The sequence below is a fragment of the Protopterus annectens genome, chromosome 9.part0 (assembly GCF_019279795.1).
Source record: "Protopterus annectens isolate FY-2018-M chromosome 9.part0, PAN1.0, whole genome shotgun sequence".
NCBI classification, from domain to species: domain Eukaryota; kingdom Metazoa; phylum Chordata; order Ceratodontiformes; family Protopteridae; genus Protopterus; species Protopterus annectens.
Window position 1 is genome coordinate 212,229,105 of NC_056743.1, and position 13,214 is coordinate 212,242,318.

The window sequence follows — 13,214 nt, forward strand, 5'->3', positions numbered from 1 at the left end:
TAAGATGTGTCATGCTGATATACTCCTACACAAGAATACTGGATGCTGTAATTAAATCAGAAGGTGCTTCAACAAAGTATTAGTTTAAGGGTGTGCACACACAACAAAGTATTAGTTTCAGTATGTGCACACTTATCCATCAGTGTATTGTACATTTTTTTTTTTATATTTTTTTCCTTAACAGATTTGCTTGTTTTTCAATTGAATTGTACAGGTTATAGGTCACATTAAAGGTGGGAGAAGTTTTGCAATGATTTATTGTGGTCTCATTTTTTTATATCACAAAAACCTGGCATTTTAACAGGGATGTGTACACTTTTTATATCCACTGTATGTACCACATACTTTAACCTCCCACTTTAACTCTGCCTTGAAAAGCAAGTTGACTAACATGTTATAAGCCCCTCTTAGCCTAACTAAACCTGAACATAGGCTACCTGTGTTTCTGAATCTGTTTTGCTCATTGTGTCCCTGGATCTCTTGTTTCTGTCACAGAATGAGATGTTTATTTGATACCTTTATAATTATGGCCACACTGGGGAATGCTCCATAGACTGCTGATTGCATTTCTTGTGCCATGGATATATCAGGATTTATACATGGCTGGCATAATTAAACAAAGCCAAACATGGGTAAATCCTGATATACCCATACTCAGGAGTGGATTATTGCTGTCATACAATAACACTTAAGAAAGAAATTGCTTACCTTTCTTAAGTAATGTTTTTGTTTAAGGGTGCTCAAGTGTTCATCCACATTTTTCCTTCTTTACTGATGTACAGAACATGTGTGAGGGTACTTACTGATGTACAGAACATGTGTAAGGGCCTTTTGTGCCCCCATGTTTGCACAGTAAGTCAGCGCAGTGCAGGGGAAGCAAAGGAGAAAAGAAAATCTCTGTTGCCTTTTTTTTTTCTGGCGATATTTTACAAGGGACAGCTCAAATACAAGGAAAATCAGGTAAGTTTCTGAGAACGAACCTGATTTTTCTTCTGTTTCATACTGTTCCTCAGCATATTCCAATAGAAAGTCTGGCTGCTCAACGGTACTTCAGTGGCTGGACTTCATCATATTTGTATGTGCTCGATTTACAACAGACACGCTTATTGGGCTGTCCAATTAGAGTGCTCGTTTTTGAGTACAAATGAGCTCTCATTGTATAATAGTACTGATACCAAGGAGTTGAAAAGATGGGACAGTTACTAGTGGACAATTGTACATAAACATTTTTAACGCTGAATCCGAGAGCTCACTGTTTAGAATGCCAGAATCATATAATACCTAACTTGGAAATCCTTATGGTTAAACTTTCTAAATTTTACAGTATCTAACATGCAACATCTCTAAAGTAAAGTGTGTTACTAAAGCCATTGTTATAATGATTATTTAATAGTTAATTATGCAATTGTGGATGTTTTACTCCCATTGTGTTCCAAACAGAAAAGCAGGAGTTTAGCTCCCTTTACATCTTATAAGTTTCATATGTTGACTCCCATTTCAGATAAATGTAAAATAACTGTACAATAAAACATACAAATAGCAAGATGCAAATTTACAGATTTTTAGAGCATACATGGAAATAAGAAGTGAAATATATAAAATACCACTGACGGTTGCATTATTTTTAAATAACTATTTAACTTACTTTTCTAAGATGCTTAGAATGTAGGCTTACACTTGAAATGTGTCTTCATTAGTGTACAAATGAAGAGGTTCTCAACCACAAATAATGCGTGTTATTTTCTATTGTTGTTGCCCAGTAATCACCAGATCCCAACATAAACACCATCCTTCCTTGTTTACTGCTTAGGTTTGATATTTCACTTACAATTAAAATACTAGCTCTGAATGCTGGCGAAGTACTTAGCAGTAATGTTCTTTGCTTAGTCTGCACGCATTGAACTACTCTTTGCTGTGTTTACTGGGATGAAAGGAACAGGATTTCATTCAGCTCCCTATTTGTACTGTGTTGTGTCTTCATGATATAATTATTCCCATTAAGGGACTTTTTATCTATATTGTGTTACTGCTATTGTTGCTTTTCTTGTTGTTGTTAATAAATGTGCACTTTCTCTTCTTCAGGCACTGCATTTCATATCTGATGGTTGTGTATGATCTTACGACTTTTGCCCTTAGTGTCCACATGGTTGTTTTCTTGCAAAGTTTCTGAAATAGGTAAACATACACTACACACAGTTCTTGTGAGTTTCACAAGTTAAGTCCAGTGAGTCCTATTACTTTTCTTACCTGGTTGAGATGTGGGATAACAGTGGTGTCTGCCTTTGTTAAACTGATGGAATTTAATTGTCACTGCCATGTCTTGGCTTGAGTTTTCTGTATTGCTTTCCTTTTGGGTACTAGTGAATGTAATTATACCTGTGTCTTTGTAATCAAGATGTCCTTCAAGGATGCATCTGAAGTCCTTACATATGGGTTGTCCTGCCTCAGGTAGCCCTTCGGTCGGCTGGATTCCAAAGTCTGGGTCCGGCGTCGGCTGATGTCGCCCTTTTCCCCGACGTCAGAGCTCCTGGGGTATAAAAGCGTCAACCGACACCATCTTCCTCAGTCTTTCTTGCCGCGCGGTGCCCGAAGCAGAAGCAGTTCGCAAGTGCCGGTCGGCCAGCTCCTGTGATTTCAGCTACCGAAGTCTTCAAAAAAGCTAAGTACCCCGTTGGGGACTCTTTCTTGCCTCAGCCGATGTCAGATCAAACGGTTAAAGTTAATAATTGTTTAAAATGTGGGAAACAAATACCTCATAAGGATTTCCACTCTTACTGCTTACCTTGCCTAGGCCCAGACCACAACGTCTCGGCCTGTACAGCCTGTGCTTCCTTCAATAGACGCACTCTTAGGCTTCGGGCAGAGTTTGCAGAGGAATATTTTGGTCAAATTTACTGTTATAAAATGCCGTCGGAGCTTCCGACAGCTCATTTACCCAAAAAACGTAAGGAGAAGGACCGACACACGCGGTCCACGGTTCCGGCCGACTCCACGTCCAGGCCTACCGCTAGTGTCTCGGTCTCTGCTGAAACCGAATCTCTACCGATTCCAACCGACAACACCGCACAGCCGGTACCTTCGGTACCGGAGGCTTCCACTGGGTCGGTCTTAGAATTACCTTCTGAAACCGGTGCTCCGGAGATACCCGACACCATTTCTGTGGATAAAACTACCCCAGCACGTGGGGCAGCCAGGCCTCCTGTATCCATGTCCATTAAGGCTTTTACTCGTGCTAAAGCTGCTAAACAGCCAAAATCTCTCCCTCCCAAGGCTATTCCTCAGGGATCTTGTACAGGTTCACAAATTTTAAGCTTAGCTGAGGACCTTATCTCCTTAATCAGGGGCTCTCAGCCACACCCAGACAGGGGCTCTCAACCTCCTCCAGGCAAAAGGCTCAGGGTTGAGCAGACAGATCCTCAGTCCTCTGATGAGGCCTCAGATGACTCTGCCCTTTCAGATTACCAGGCGGAGGCCTTTCCAGCCTATGAGGATTCTGATGCAGAGGAATCTATTCCCTCGGCCTCCCCCCCTGAAGAGTTGTCCTTTGGGGAGACCCTTCACTCCATGAGAGAGCATTTTAAATGGCAAGGCCAGGAATTCTCTGATTCCAGGAAGAGGTTAAGGACTTTTTTGCATTTGCCTCAGCATAGACCTTTGGCTATTCCTCCTGTTTTAAATGTCATAGAGGATGTGTACTCCGAGTCTAGTATTTCCCCAGACTCCCTCCGGCTCCTGTCAAACCCGACAGGTACTACAGGGTCCCGGACACACATCTATTCCTTTACAAGGGCTACTCAGCTGACCCAGAAACTATTTCCCAGGGGCCTAAAGGGGTTGCAACCTCCACTACTAAGAACCCACTACCTTCTGAAAGGGAATCCAGGGCCTTAGAGAGATGGGGTAAAAAAGTGTACACTTCTTCCACTCTTTCTATGAGAGCATTGAATTGTCAGTTCCATATGATACAGTATCAAGAATATCTGTTAGATGAATTGCATAAAAAACTAACCTCACCTGAACCCCTAGATCGCAAGGCACTTCAGGATCTGGTTCATAACTCCCAGCAGGTTAGCAACCATTTTTTACAGTGTGGTTATAATGCATTGGAAGCTTCATGTAGGTCAGCAATGACAGGTGCAGTCATACATAGACATGCTTGGCTGAAGGAACAAACACTGCCAGATCATGTTAAAGCAAAGCTTCTGGATGCACCCCTGGAAAAACAAAAGTTATTTGGTTCCACGGCTCAAGAGGTCTTAAAGAAATTTGAGGAAAAGGCTAAGTCAGTACAGACAGTCAAAGATTTTCTCCAGGTTCAACCCCCAAGATTCAGCAGAAATTGGCCTTCTAAGAATTGGTCCTTTCCAGACACAGATAGATTTCAAAGAGGCAAAAATAGGCATGCCAGAGGTAGAGGGCAAGCTAGAGGCTCCTACAGAGGACGTCAATGGCAGCCTCCTAACCAAAGAGGTAGTGCAGGACCTACACCTGCTGCACAAGGAAAAACTCAATGACTTGACTCTGACCCCACCAACCAGGGCTCAATTGGAAGCACCTTTGGGCGGAAAGCTATCTTTATTCTCAGAAAATTGGCACATTATTACAAGGGACAAATGGATACTGCAAATAATAGACAAAGGATACAGATTCCATTTTCATACATTACCAAAAAGACAAGGTATGCCAAATCTGCCACTGAATCAAAGGACAGAGGCTTTCAAGCAAATTTCCAACCTACTGCAAATGAAAGCAATAGAAAAGGTTCCTCTCATAGAACAAGGCCAAGGATTTTATTCCAGACTATTTCTTGTCCCAAGAAAAGAAAAGCAATGGAGGCCTATTCTGGACTTGTCCGCACTAAATACTTACCTCATTGTGCCAAAATTCAAAATGCTGACCTTACAGCAACTCCTTCCCATGCTTGGCAAGGGGGTCCTGGCTGGTAACTCTAGACCTCAAGGAGACATACCTGCATGTCCCTATCAGACAAAGTTGCAGAAGACACCTCAGATTTCTTGCAGGTTCAGAGCATCATCAATTCTCAGCATTGCCCTTTGGCTTATCTACTGCACCCAGAGTATTCACGAAATGCCTGGCATCAGTAATTGCACATTGCAGACTTCAGGGGATTCAAATATACCCATAACTGGACGACTGCCTTATACAAGCGGACAGCCAACAAACATTGGTAAAACACTTGAATTATGCCATCCGCCTACTTCAGGCTTTGGGATACACAGTCAACATTCAGAAATCAAGACTTGTTCCATCCCAAAGAATAATTTTTCTGGGTGCAAAACTAGATACAACCACCCAAATGGCTTTTCTCACAGAAGAAAAACAAGAACAACTACTGGATTATTTCAGAAACCTGACAAAACAAACCCAACTGACTGCAAGGAAAATCCTGCAGGCCCTGGGTTTCATGGCATCCTGCATTCTTCTGATTCCACAAGCAAGGCTGCATATGAGGAAACTACAATGGTACCTAAGGAGTCTATGGTCTCAACACAGTCATAGCCTAGAAGCTTTGATCCCCCTTATTCCATGCCTTCGAAAGGAATTTCTGTGGTGGGCTCAAGCAAGCCAGTCAAACATGGGTCTGCCTTTCAACAAACCAAATATCAGCCAAACCATTACAACGGACGCCTCAGACCATGGATGGGGGGCGCACATGGAGGGCAGATGCATTCAAGGACAATGGACACAAACAGAATTTCGCCTGCACATAAACCAAAAGGAAATGTTGGCAGTGATACATTCAATTGAGGCCTTCAAGCACTTCCTACATCAAGGCCACCTGCTAATAAAGACAGACAATACCACAGTTATGTGGTACATAAACAAGCAAGGAGGTACACATTCTTACCCTCTTTGCAGGCTGGCAATGAATCTTTGGGAACTTACCCTAAAACTCAATATAGAGCTGCAATCCCAGTTTGTACCAGGAAAAGACAATGTACTGGCGGACAGCCTAAGCAGAAACATCATGGATCCACACGAATGAATGCTGCACCCAGACACCTTTCTTCAAATAACACAATCATGGGGAAGGCCGGACATAAATCTTTTTGCCTCCCACCACAACCATCAACTGAAGAAATTCTGCACAAGGACATACCACCCACAAGCATGGAAAGTGGATGCTCTCTTTCAGCTGGAATGCTCTAACAGTATATGCATTCCCACCTCTTCCATTAATGACCAAGGTCTTACTGAAGATCAGGACAGAACAACCAAAAGTGATTCTGATAGCTCCGGACTGGCCAAGACAACACTGGTACCCACTGTTAAGGAGCTTGTCACGCACGAAACCGTGGCCTCTACCACAATGACCACTTCTTCTGACACAGCACAATTACAAAACTCTGCACTCCAGCCTAAAAACCTTGCAGCTGACAGCCTGGAAAATACCTTGACTCCTTGCCTGGATAAACTATCCAAAAGGGTAAAGGATATCATCAAGGAAGCTCGGCGGCCTTCCACAAGAAAGGCATATTCAGCAAAATGGAAAAGATTTCGCACTTGGAACTCCACAAAGGGCCAAGATCCGACAGTAATGAGCATTCCACATATCCTGGAATACTTGGCAGAAATGCTCCATAATGGCCTTTCTTACTCTTCCATAAAAATTCATGTTTCAGCAATTTCAGCAGAGTACAACACTGATCCACCTGTATTTTCTCATCCGCTGCTAAAGCAGTTTCTAAGAGGGATAAAAAACATCAACTCTCCAAGGAAACCACCAGTGCCTACATGGGACCTTAACTTCATGTTGGAAAAATTAACTCTACCTCCCTTTGAACCAGCAGCATCTGCAGAACTACAGTTCCTGTCTTGGAAGACTGCCTTCCTTCTGGCCATAACCTCAGCAAGAAGAGTATCTGAGTTACAGGCCCTCATGGCAGTACAACCATTTCTTACTTTTCATCAGGACAGATTCTCATTGAGAACCAATCCTTCATTCATGCCAAAGGTGGTATCCAGGGTCTCACTGAACCAAGCTATTCACCTGCCTACCTTCTTTCCAAATCCACAAAATAAAGGAGAGAAACTTCTTCATACCCTGGACATTCACAGACAGTTGCGCTACTACTCGGACAGAACTAAGACTTACAGGAAAACTGACCAGCTTTTTGTAGCATATGCTGCTGGTGTACAAGGAAAAGCAATTTCCAAACAGACAATTTCAAAATGGATAGGGAATTGCATTCGATTCTGTTACTCTTTTCATGGCAAAACTGTGCCAGCCAACATTAGACCTCATTCCACCAGAGCCACAGCCACCTCCACAGCCTTCTTAAGAGGGGTGGCTACAAAGGACATCTTAGATGCTGCTACATGGAGCTCCGTGCATACATTTTCCAAGCATTACAACTTACCTTTATATTCCAGATCCAGAGCAGGGTTTGCTACTGCAGTCCTGCAGGGCATTTTTAGCTACACCATCCTTTTCTTAGGTCCTACCACCCCCAGCTTGGCTGTGGTATTCTACCCATATGTAAGGACTGCAGATGCATCCTTGAAGGACATAGTACAGTTTTGTACCTACCATAAATGTAGATGTCCGATAGGTATGCATCTGCAGTCAGGATTTCCCTCCCTCCTACCCCTCTGTGGTATTCCTTGAGTATTTATCCCTCTTTCTAGCTAGCTGGGGTTATCTATTATGGTGTATTTGTTTTATATTACTGTGCATGTTTGGAATTTTTTGCATCTCTCCAAATTTAGCCTTCATTAGAGGGCACCTGGCATCTGGGGCAAGAAAAACTGAGGAAGATGGCGTCGGCTGACGCTTTTATACCCCAGGCGCTCTGACGTCGGGGAAAAGGGCGACATCAGCCGACGCCGGACCCAGACTTTGGAATCCGGCCGACCGAAGGGCTGCCTGAGGCAGGACAACCCATATGTAAGGATTGCAGATGCATACCTATCGGACATCTACATTTATGGTAGGTACAAAACTGTACTTTTTGTTGAGCAGGACCTGCAGTAGAGAGGTCTTTGAGAACCTAAATGCATGTTAACCATGAGCTTTGTGCTGTTCTCCCAGATTTTGTATTTTGCTGTCAAACCTGTTAAAAACATGTGTGTGTTAAGTTTCTTACTGATGTAAAGACTCCATAATCATGTCTACTGTTATCATTTCTAATGATGTTCTTCGTGTTTCACTGTTGCAGTCATCACATTTGGGTTATCTGCTTAACGTAGCCCTCAGTCGGCCTGATTAACAAAGTCTTGGGTCCTGCGTCGGTTGCTGTCCCTTCTTCCATGACGTCCGGTCATCAGGGGTATAAAACATGCAGCCAACACCACTATATCAGTCCTTCTTGCTGTGCAGTGCCCAAAGCAGAAGCAGTTAGCAAGTGCTGGTCATCCGACTCCTGAAATTTTTGTTTCAGAACCGAAGTCTTCAACTAAAAGCTAAGTACCCCATTGGAGAAACTTTTTCTTGCTCATTACTTGTGGAAAGCAAATACCTCAAAGATTTTCATTCGTACTATATTCCTTTCCTAGGCCCTGACCACGACGCAACTTGCTGTCGGTTTTGTGCCTTATTTAAACCATAAACTATCCATCATTGGTATATTTTCATTTCTAAATATTTTGGTGCTCTGTTCAATTATCCTGATATGTCTTCGCTAAGCCATCCAACTACCGACATTCCAAAAAAATGCAAAGATAAAGACAGGCCGCCTAGGTCCAAAGCTGCAGATGATGCTTCTAAGTCAGTCGCCAGTTCACCAGTACTCAGTGAGGTGCTTTCACAGCCTCTGATACCCGCTACTTCAGATTCACAGGCCTCTAGTAAGACCCAATCGGAGTCCGGTATGCCACGAGATGCTTCAACTGTGGAACCTGTGGATGTCTATACCTTGGATGGGTCTGGAACCACTGTGCAGGCACCGGCTTCTGAGAGTGTATTCAGGCCTACTGACCTGCGTATTAAACCAATGCCATCTTCTTCTTCAAGGCCTAAAACTCGAACCATGCCAAGAAAACTGACGCCCAGACCGCTGTTCAGGCCTCTATGCCTAAAAACAAATGTTAAGAATGGCTGAAGACCTTATTATTTTAATCAGAGGAAGCCAGCTTTCCCCACTCTAAGAGATCTAGGACTGAGTTTGCTTGTGATACTTCTTGCCAGTATTCTGAATTTTGTTTCCTCTGATCAGGATTTACCCTTATGTACCTATGAGGATTCTGATGCTGAGGACTCTATTTCCTCTGCTTCCCCCAAGAGGATTTCTCTTTTGGTGAAACCTTGCATACTCTCGGGGAGCATTTGATTCTAAAAAGAGGCTTAGGGATTTCTTACTCCTGCCCCAGCACAGACCTTTAGCCATACCTCCTGTACTAGACATTGTTGATGATGCCTTTTCAGAATCTAGCTTGGCCCCGGACTCTTTACCTCCTGCTCCCAGAAACCCTGATAGGTATTACAGGGTCCCTGACTCTCACAAGTTCCTTTTTAAAAATCCTACTGAGGATCCTGAGAACATTTCACAGGAACCCAAGGGCATTAAAGCTACTACTGCCAAAAATCCTACCCCCTCTGATAGACACTCCAGGGTGCTGGAGAGATGAGGTAAGAAGGTATACACTTCTGCAGCTTTGGCCATTAGGGCCTTAAACTGCCAGTTTCATGTGTTGAAGTATCAGCAGCATATTATTGGATTGCTTAAACAGAAACTTATGTTGATTCCTGATTGTGCTGAAAATAAGGATTTACAGGATTTACTGCATTCATCTGAACAAGTTGGAAAACATACTTTGCAATGTGGTTTTGATTCACTAAAGGCATCTTGCAGGGCTGCTGTAACTGGGTCTGTACTTAGAAGGCATGCTTGGCTTAAGGAACAATCCTTGCCAGATCATGTTAAAGCGAAATTACTGGATGCTCCCTTAAACCAGAACCGCATGTTTGGCAACAAGACAGAATAAGTTCTTAAAAAGAGGAAAAAGCTAAATATATGCAAACTGTTAAAGATTTTTTACAAGTACAACCTCCAAGGTTTAATAGGCATTGGCCTTCCAAAAACTGGTCTTTTCCTGCCTCTTCCAGACCTTCTCAGTTCAAACCCAGATCCAGCAAAGCTCCCTGTCTTCAGTCCCAGGGTACGCACAGGACTAAGCAGTGGGGGTCTCCACTTCCAAATCTGGGAGTAATAAAAATCCCCTCTATGGTAAACTGTCTTAATGACTTATTTTCAAAACTTCCAAGCACTTCTCAACTGACTGCCCCTTTGGGGGGAAAGGTTGCTCTTCATGCAAAGAACTGGGAACTCATTACCCAGGACAAATGGGTTTTAAATATAGTGTTCCAGGGATACATATTTCACTTCCACATGTTACCAACACCCAGCGGGTGGCCAGATCTACCCCCAAATCAGGGGGCAGAGGCCCAAAAGCAAGTACTTTCTCTCTTAAGTACGGGGGCTATTCAGTTGGTACCAGAAGAGGAAAAGGGACAAGGTTTCTACTCGAGACTTTTCCTGGTACCCAGAAAAGACAATTCATAGCATCCTATCCTAGACCTGTCTACTCTAAACACCTTTTTGGTGATTCCAAATTTCAAGATGCTGACTCTTCACCAGTTGCTCCATGCTAGGCAAAGATGCCTGGTTGGCAACACTAGATTTAAAGGAAGCATACCTGCACATCCCAATCAGGGAATCTTGCAGAAGATACCTACACTTCAAAGCAGGCTACACGCACTATCAGTTATCTGCACTGCCCTTTGGCTTATCTACTGTGCCCAGGGTATTCACAAAGTGCCTAGCTCCAGTCACCGCATTTTGCAGGCAAAGAAATATTCAAATATACCCATACCTGGACGATTGTCTAATTCAGGCAGAAAGCCAAGACATACTTTTGAATCATCTGGCCTTTGTACAAAGGGCGCTAACTTGTCTGGGGTACACCATAAATGAAAAGAAATCACACCTGGTACCCTGTCAACAAATTATATTCCTGGGAGCAAGCTTGAATACAACTTCCCAGATGGCTTTCCTCATGCCAAAGAAACAAATTGATTGGACAACCTACTTCAAACAAGTGGCCACAAAAACCCTGCTATCTGCAAGGCAAATACTACAAGTCTTGAGGTTCATGGCCTCCTGCATTCTTCTAATTCCATATGCAAGACTGCATATGAGGAAACTACAATGGTATCTAAAAAGCCTATGGTGTCAACATTCTCAGGATCTAGAAGCAATGATTCCTATCATACCTTGCCTATGCCCAGAGTTTCTTTGGTGGGCAGAGACTTGCCACCAAAACAAGGGACTACCATTCACACTACCCCCTGCCACCCAAACCCTAACAACAGACTCATCAGACTATGCATGGGGGGCTCACCTGGCAGGGAAGTACATTCAGGGAAAATGGAACCCAAATCAATTGCACCTGCATATCAATCAAAAATAAATGTTAGCTGTACAGAATGCTCTGACAGCCTTCAAGGACCACATTCTTCCAGGACAAATAATGGTAAAGTTGGACAACACCGCTGTTATGTGGTACATAAACAAGCAGGGAGGTACACATTCTTACCCCCATCTGCAAACTAGCCATGGCATTGTGGAACACAGCCCTGAGCTACCAAGTGCATCTACAAGCTCAATTCCTGCCAGGAAAACTAAATATACTGGCAGACTAAGCAGAAACCTCATGGACACACACAAGTGGAAACTGGAACCAAGGATTTTCAACTTGTTGACAAGCAAATGGGGGAGCCCAGATATAGACCTGTTTGCCTCCCCCCAGAACTATCAATTGGACAAATTTTGCACAAGGACTCCCCACAAACAAGCTTGGAAAGTGGATGCTCTGTCCTTCAGCTGGAAAAGCCTATCAGTTTATGCCTTTCCTCCTCTGCCTCTGCTCTCCAAAGTACTACTAAAGATCAAAAAAGACAAGCCAAGGACGATTTTGATTGCACCAGACTGGCCATGCCAACACTGGTACCCCCTCTTGCGCAGTGTGTCACTGTTGGCCCCATGGCAACTGCCTCAAACTCCTACCCTATTATCTCAGCAGGAGAACCAGATTCTGCACCCTCAGCTTCAAACACTGAACCTAGCAGCCTAGCTAATTACCTAATCTCTCCTTTACCACCCCTCAGTAAATCAGTGATGGATATCATTTTAAAGGCAAGGAGGCCTAGTACTAGAAAATCTTTTGCTGAAAAATGGAAAAGATTCTGTGCTTGGAACCAGTCTCAAGGGTTGAACACAGCAGTGCACAATTTACCTCAGATTTTACAATACTTAACTGAGATGCTTCACAAGGGCCTGTCTTTATCCTCCATCAAAATTCACGCCTCAGCCATTTCAGCTCATTATAACACAGAACCTCCCCTTTTCTCTCATCCACTGCTAAAGCAGTTCCTCAGAGGGGCCAAAAATTTATGACCACCCAGGAGAGCTCCAACTCCAACCTGGAACCTTAACTTTGTATTGGATAAACTCACTCTTCCTCCTTTTGAGCCGGCTGCTACTGCAGACTTAAAATTCCTTTCTTAGAAAACAGCTTTACTTTTAGCAATCACTTCAGCAAGAAGGGTATCTGAATTACAGGCCCTTATGACAGTGGAGTCTTTCATCATCTTTCATGCGGAAAGGGTGTCCCTCAGGACCAATCCCTCCTTCATGCCCAAGGTGGTGTCCAGTGTGGCCCTTAAATCAGTTCATTCATTTGCCAACCTTCTTTCCTAATCCACAGAACAAAGGTGAGTGGATAATGCACTCCTTAGATGTGCACAGACAACTTGGATTCTACTTGGACAGTACTAAACCTCAAAGAAAATTTGAACAACTGCTGGTTGCATTTGCTGCAGGGGCAGAGGGAAATGTTATTTCAAAGCAAACCATTTCCAAATGGATAGGCCATTGCGTTCATTTCTGCTACAAGCACCATGGAAAACCTACCCCACAGGGGATCAGACCCTACTCAACCAGGGCTGCATCTACCTCTACAGCCTTTCGCAGAGGTGTCCCTACCAGGGACATCCTAGAAGCTGCTACCTGGAGTTCTGTACATACTTTCACCAAGCATTACCTTCTACCAATTTTCTCTAAATACAGAGCTGGTTTTGCCACTGAAGTCTTGCAGGACCTTATAGCTGGTCCTAATGCTATCTAAATTCCTCCTCCCATCCTTTGCTTTGGGAATCTACCCAAATGTGATGACTGCAACAGTGAAACATGAAG